Here is a 7,194-nt window from a genome sequence, read left to right as displayed (position 1 = left end):
GACCGCCCCCAGCAGTACAACAGGAAGAAGAAAGGTGAGGGTCCACTGAGATGACAGGAGATGGAAGACTGACAAATTTCCCAGACACAGATTAAGCCTAGTCCTGAACTAAAAATATAGAATGACAGAGCCAAGTGACTTGGTGTATAGCGAGAATAGGAGAGGGCCTAGAACAGAGCCCTGGGGACACCAGTGGTGAGAGCGCGTGGTGAGGAGACAGATTCTCGCCACGCCACCTGGTAGGAGCGACCTGTCAGGTAGGACGCAATCCAAGCGTGGGCCGCGCCGGGAGATGCCCAACTCGGAGAGGGTGGAGAGGAGGATCTGATGGTTCACAGTATCGAAGGCAGCCGATAGATAATAATAATAATAATAATAAGTCTAGAAGGATGAGAGCAGAGGAAAGAGAGTTAGCTTTAGCAGTGCGGAGCGCCTCCGTGATACAGAGGAGAGCAGTCTCAGTTGAATGACTAGTCTTGAAACCTGACTGATTTGGATCAAGAAGGTCATTCAGAGAGATAGCGGGAGAGCTGGCCAAGGGACGGCACGTTCAAGAGTTTTGGAGAGAAAAGAAAGAAGGGATACTGGTCTGTAATTGTTGACATCGGAGGGATCGAGTGTAGGTTTTTTTCAGAAGGGGTGCAACTCTCGCTCTCTTGAAGACGGAAGGGACGTAGCCAGCGGTCAGGGATGAGTTGATGAGCGAGGTGAGGTAAGGGAGAAGGTCTCCGGAAATGGTCTGGAGAAGAGAGGAGGGGATAGGGTCAGCGGGCAGGTTGTTGGGCGGCCGGCCGTCACAAGACGCGAGATTTCATCTGGAGAGAGAGGGGAGAAAGAGGTCAGAGCACAGGGTAGGGCAGTGTGAGCAGAACCAGCGGTGTCGTTTGACTTAGCAAGCGAGGATCGGATGTCGTCGACCTTCTTTTCAAAATGGTTGACGAAGTCATCTGCAGAGAGGGAGGAGGGAGGAGGATTCAGGAGGGAGGAGAAGGTGGCAAAGAGCTTCCTAGGGTTAGAGGCAGATGCTTGGAATTTAGCGTGGTAGAAAGTGGCTTTAGCAGCAGAGACAGAGGAGGAAAATGTAGAGAGGAGGGAGTGAAAGGATGCCAGGTCCGCAGGAGGCGAGTTTTCCTCCATTTCCGCTCGGCTGCCCGGAGCCCTGTTCTGTGAGCTCGCAATGAGTCATCGAGCCACGGAGCGGGAGGGGAGGACCGAGCCGGCCTGGAGGATAGGGGACATAGAGAGTCAAAGGATGCAGAGAGGAGAGGAGGGTTGAGGAGGCAGAATCAGGAGATAGGTTGGAGAAGGTTTGAGCGGAGGAAGAGATGATAGGATGGAAGAGGAGAAGTAGCGGGGAGAGAAGCGAAGGTTGGGACGGCGCGATACCATCCGAGTAGGGGCAGTGTGGGAGGTGTTGGATGAGAGCGAGAGGGAAAAGGATACAAGGTAGTGGTCGGAGACTTGGAGGAGTTGCAATGAGGTTAGTGGAAGAACAGCATCTAGTAAAGATGAGGTCGAGCGTATTGCCTGCCTTGTGAGTAGGGGGAAGGTGAGAGGGTGAGGTCAAAGAGGAGAGGAGTGGAAAGAAGGAGGCAGAGAGGAATGAGTCAAAGGTAGACGTGGGGAGGTTAAAGTCGCCCAGAACTGTGAGAGGTGAGCCGTCCTCAGGAAAGGAGCTTATCAAGGCATCAAGCTCATTGATGAACTCTCCGAGGAACCTGGAGGCGATAAATGATAAGGATGTTAAGCTTGAAAGGGCTGGTAACTGTGACAGCATGGAATTCAAAGGAGGCGATAGACAGATGGGTAAGGGGAGAAAGAGAATGACCACTTGGGAGAGATGAGGATCCCGGTGCCACCACCCCGCTGACCAGAAGCTCTCGGGGTGTGCGAGAACACGTGGGCGGACGAAGAGAGCAGTAGGAGTAGCAGTGTTGTCTGTGGTGATCCATGTTTCCGTCAGTGCCAAGAAGTCGAGGGACTGGAGGGAGGCATAGGCTGAGATGAACTCTGCCTTGTTGACCGCAGATCGGCAGTTCCAGAGGCTACCGGAGACCTGGAACTCCACGTGGGTCGTGCGCGCTGGGACCACCAGATTAGGGTGGCCGCGGCCCACGTGTGGAAGCGTTTGTATGGTCTGTGCAGAGAGGAGAGAACAGGGATAAACAGACACATAGTTGACAGGCTACAGAAGAGGCTACGCTAATGCAAAGGAGATTGGAATGACAAGTGGACTACACGTCTCGAATGTTCAGAAAGTTAAGCTACGTAGCAAGAATCTTATTGACTAAAATGATTAAAATGATACAGTACTGCTGAAGTAGGCTAGCTGGCAGTGGGTGCGTTGTTGACACTACACTAATCAAGTCGTTCCGTTGAGTGTAATAGTTTCTGCAGTGCTGCTATTCGGGGGCTAGCTGGCTAGCTAGTAGTGTTGTTTACGTTACGTTGCGTTAAAGAACGACAATAGCTGGCTAGCTAACCTAGAAAATCGCTCTAGACTACACAATTATCTTTGATACAAAGACTATGTAGCTAGCTATGTAGCTAGCTACGATCAAACAAATCAAACCGTTGTACTGTAATGAAATGAAATGAAAATGTGATACTACCTGTGAATGCGACCGGGTTGTGAGTCTATTCGGAGACGTTGGCTAGCTGTTGGCTAGCTGTTGGCTGGCAGCAGAGTCTCCTACGTTAGGACGACAAATAGCTGGCTAGCTAACCTCGGTAAATTAAGATAATCACTCTAAGACTACACACTCTAAACCTAAACAACACAATTATCTTGGATACGAAGATACGAAGACAGCAAAGACAGCTATGTAGCTAGCTAACACTACACTAATCAAGTCGTTCAGTTGAGTGTAATAGTTTCTCCAGTGCAGCTAATCAGTGGACGTTAGCTAGCTGGCTAGTGAAGACTACGCAGGACGGCTTAAATACGATAATTGAAATTATCTTTGATACAAAAGACGGCTATGTAGCTAGCTGAGAAGAAATTGCTAAGATTAGACAAATCAAACCGTTGTGCTATAATGAAACATAATGAAATGTAATGAAATGCAATGAAAAGTTATACTACCTGCGGGATGAGGTGCGATGGCCATCGCTCCCAACCCGGAAGTTTGATTAGTTGTCCTGAATCTCTGAGAACAGGCCCTACCAGTTACCCTGAATCTCTGGGAACAGGCCCTACCAGCTGTCCTGAATCCCTGGGAACAGGCCCTACCAGTGTATGAATCCCTGGGGAACAGGCCCTACCAGTTGTGTTTGTCCCTGAATCCTGGGGAACAGGCCCTACCAGTGTGTTTGTCCTAAATCTCTGAGAACAGGCCCTACCAGTTGTCCTGAATCTCTGGGAACAGGCCCTACCAGTTGTCTGAATCCCTAGGGAACGAATTTCTGATTGTCTGAATCCCTGGGAACAGGCCCTACCCTCTGAATCCAGGGGAACAGGCCCTGGTGTCTGGTCTCTGGGGTACAATTTACAGTTGTGTTTGTCTGAATCCCAGGGGAACAGGCTACCAGTTGTCTGAATCCCTCACAGAACAGGCCCTAGAGTGTGTTTGTCCTGAATCCCAGGGGAACAGGCCTACCAGTTGTCCTGAATCTCTGGGAACAGGCCTACCAGTTGTGTTTGTCCTGAATCTCTCTGGGAACAGGCCCTACCGTTGTGTTTGTCCTGAATCCCCTGGGGAACAGGCCCTACCAGTTGTCCTGAATCTCTGGGGAACAGGCCCTACCAGTTGTCCTGAATCCCTGGGAACAGGCCCTACCAGTTGTCCTGAATCCCAGGGGAACAGGCCTTACCAGTTGTGTTTGTCCTGAATCTCTGGGAACAGGCCCTACCAGTTGTCCTGAATCCCTGGGGAACAGGCCCTACCAGTTGTGTTTGTCCTGAATCTCTGGGGAACAGGCCCTACCAGTTGTCCTGAATCCCTGGGGAACAGGCCCTACCAGTTGTCCTGAATCCCTGGGGAACAGGCCCTACCAGTTGTCCCGAATCCCTGGGGAACAGGCCCTACCAGTTGTGTTTGTCCTGAATCCCTGGGGAACAGGCCCTACCAGTTGTCCTGAATCTCTGGGGAACAGGCCCTACCAGTTGTGTTTGTCCTGAATCTCTGGGGAACAGGCCCTACCAGTTGTGTTTGTCCTGAATCTCTGGGGAACAGGCCCTATCAGTTGTGTTTGTCCTGAATCCCTGGGGAACAGGCCCTACCAGTTGTGTTTGTCCTGAATCCCTGGGGAACAGGCCCTACCAGTTGTGTTTGTCCTGAATCCCAGGGGAACAGGCCCTACCAGTTGTCCTGAATCCCAGGGGAACAGGCCCTACCAGTTGTCCTGAATCCCTGGGGAACAGGCCCTACCAGTTGTGTTTGTCCTGAATCCCAGGGGAACAGAGCCCTACCAGTTCTCCTGAATCCCAGGGGAACAGGCCCTACCAGTTGTCCTGAATCCCTGGGGAACAGGCCTTACCAGTTGTCCTGAATCTCTGTGGAACAGGCCCTACCAGTTGTGTTTGTCCTGAATCCCTGGGGAACAGGCCCTACCAGTTGTGTTTGTCCTGCACTATGGAAAGTTATGGTTCATACACTTGTTTAGTGTTTATGTGTGAGGACTCTCTCTGTCTCTCTCTGTGCCTCTTCGTTCAGTGTCATAGTCCTGTCCATGAACATCATGTAGATCACATCAATGAGGATCACATCATTTTGTTCTCTAATGCTGTCTTCTCTTCGTCTTCAGACCACAGTAAAGACGCTGCTTATCTGGGTAAAATCCTAGAAGGATTCACCCTGGCCTCCGATAAGCTGGAGACCAAAACAGTAGGTGCTCTCTTAACCTAGTTTCTAAATGAATCTCTCTTCAATTACCTCCGAATTATATCACCTCCATGAATCCCTGGCCTCTTTCTCTCCTCTCTTTCTCTCCTCTCTTTCTCTCCACCTCTCTCTCTCGCTCTGTCTACCTCTCTCTCAACCTCTCTCTCACTCTCTCTCTCTCTCTCTCTCTCTCTCTCTCTCTCACTCTCTCTCTCTCTCTCCACCTCCCCTCTCTCTCTCTCTCTCTCTCTCTCTCTCTCTCTCTCTCTCTCTCTCTCTCTCTCTCTCTCTCTCTCTCTCTCTCTCTACCTCTCTCTCTCTCTCTCTCTCTCTCTCTCTCTCTCTCTCTCTCTCTCTCTCTCTCTCCATCTCTCTCTCTCTCACACCTCTCTCTCTCTCTCCTCTCTCTCTCTCTCTCTCTCTCTCTACTCTCTCTCTCATCTCTACTCTCTCTCTCTCTCTCTCTCTCTCTCTCTCTCTCTCTCTCTCTCTCTCTCTCTCTCTATCTCTCTACCTCTCTCTCTACCTCTCTCTCTCTCTCTCTCTCTCTCTATCTATCTCTCTCTCTCGCTCTCTCTCTCTCTCTCTCTCTCTCTCTCTCTCTCTCTCTCTCTCTCTCTCTCTCTCTCTCTCTCTCTCTCTCTCTCTCTCTCTCTCTCTCTCTACCCCTCTCTCCTCAGATCTTCCCTCCTCCCAACCTGCCCAGAGACTTCAGGCGGTCCACTACTTCCGTCCAGTGGTGGACCTGTCCAGCGTCAGCCCCATGGTAGCCCAGGCCCTGAAGAGCGTCTCGAGGCCACATGGCCCAGGAAGAGGCCCTCTAAGGGGTCGTCACCAGCTGGACTCTGCCCAGAGGAGGGAGCTGCTGGGGGAGCTACACTGCCAAGGTGCAGACTGTTCTCTCTATTCTTCTGAAACCTGTAGACACAACAATAATGTTTTAATCCTCGTGGTCGTCTCCTCTTTATCAACTGTGGTGCTATGTCCATCTGCACTCTGTTCTGCTTTTATTATAGATAGTCCTGACTACTCACCCCGGTCTCCTCCCTGCCCTGTCTCCTCCCTGCCTTGTCTCCTCCCTGTCTCCTCCTTGCTCTCCTCCTGCCCTGTCTTCTCTCTGCCTGTCTCCTCTCTGCCCTGTCTCCTCTCTGCCCTGTCTCCTCTCTGCCTGTCTTCTCTCTGTCCTGTCTCCTCTCTGCCCTGCTCCTCTCTGCCCTGTCTCCCCTCTCTGCCCCTGTCTCCTCCCTCCCCTGTCTCCTCCCTGCCCTGTCCTCCTCCCGCCCCTGTCCTCCTCACCTGCCCTGTCCTCCCTCCCTGCCCTGTCCTCCTCCCACTTGTCTCTCTCTTGTCTTCATCCCATGTCTCTCTGCTCTCTCCTCCCTGCCCTGTCTCCATCCCTGCCCTGTCTCCTCCCTCGCCCACTGTCTCCTCCCTGCCCTGTCTCCTCCTGCCCTGTCTCCCTCCCTGCCCCTGTCTCCTCCCTGCCCTGTCTCCTCCCTGCCCTGTCTCCTCCCTGCCCTGTCTCCTCCCTGCCCTGTCTTCCTCCCTGCCCTGTCTTCATCCCTGCCCTGTCTTCCTCCCTGCCCTGTCTCCTCCCTGCCCTGTCTCCTCCCTGCCCTGTCTCCTCCCTGCCCTGTCTCCTCCCTGCCCTGTCTCCTCCCTGCCCTGTCTCCTCCCTGCCCTGTCTCCTCCCTGCCCTGTCTCCTCCCTGCCCTGTCTCCTCCCTGCCTTGTCTCCTCCTTGCCCCGTCTCCTCCCTGCCCCGTCTCCTCCCTGCCCTGTCCTCCCTGCCCGTCTCCCCTGCCCGGTCTCCTCCCTGTCTCCTCCTGCCCTGTCTCCTCCCTGCCCTGTCTCCTCCCTGCCCTGCTCTCCTGCCCTGTCTCCTCCCTGCCCTGTCTCCTCCCTGCCCTGTCTCCTCCTGCCTCTCCTCCCTGCCCTGTCTTCCTCCCTGCCCTGTCTCCTCCCTGCCCTGTCTCCTCCCTGCCCTGTCTCCTCCCTGCCCTGTCTCCTCCCTGCCCTGTCTCCTCCCTGCCCTGTCTCCTCCCTGCCTTGTCTCCTCCTTGCCCCGTCTCCTCCCTGCCCCGTCTCCTCCCTGCCCTGTCCTCCCTGCCCCGTCTCCCCCCTGCCCGGTCTCCTCCCTGCCCTGTCTCCTTGTCCCCTCCCCTGTCCTCCTCCCTGCCCTGTCCTCCTCCCTGCCCCGTCCTCCTCCCTGCCCTGTCCTCCTCCCTGCCCCGTCTCCCCCTGCCCGGTCTCCCCCTGCCCGGTCTCCCCTGCCCGGTCTCCTCCCTGCCCTGTCTCCTTGTCCCCTCCCCTGTCCTCCTCCCTGCCCTGTCCTCCTCCCTGCCCTGTCCTCCTCCCTGCCCTGTCTCCTT

General features: G+C 54.1%; 1 long non-coding RNA gene across 1 annotated transcript; it reads left to right on the top strand.

Annotated features, from left to right (window-relative positions):
* The first annotated feature begins 7 nt into the window (after nucleotides 1-7).
* On the top strand, nucleotides 8-5,613 carry LOC124030684. The gene is made up of 3 exons (XR_006838013.1): nucleotides 8-34; nucleotides 4,747-4,826; nucleotides 5,504-5,613. It is a non-coding gene; the product is annotated as an uncharacterized LOC124030684 (long non-coding RNA).
* Nucleotides 5,614-7,194: the final 1,581 nt, after the last annotated feature.

This window comes from Oncorhynchus gorbuscha, unplaced genomic scaffold (assembly GCF_021184085.1).
Source record: "Oncorhynchus gorbuscha isolate QuinsamMale2020 ecotype Even-year unplaced genomic scaffold, OgorEven_v1.0 Un_scaffold_13808, whole genome shotgun sequence".
Taxonomy (NCBI): domain Eukaryota; kingdom Metazoa; phylum Chordata; class Actinopteri; order Salmoniformes; family Salmonidae; genus Oncorhynchus; species Oncorhynchus gorbuscha.
Note: the sequence above shows the minus strand (reverse complement) of the source record. Positions and strands in the feature narration are given on the sequence as shown.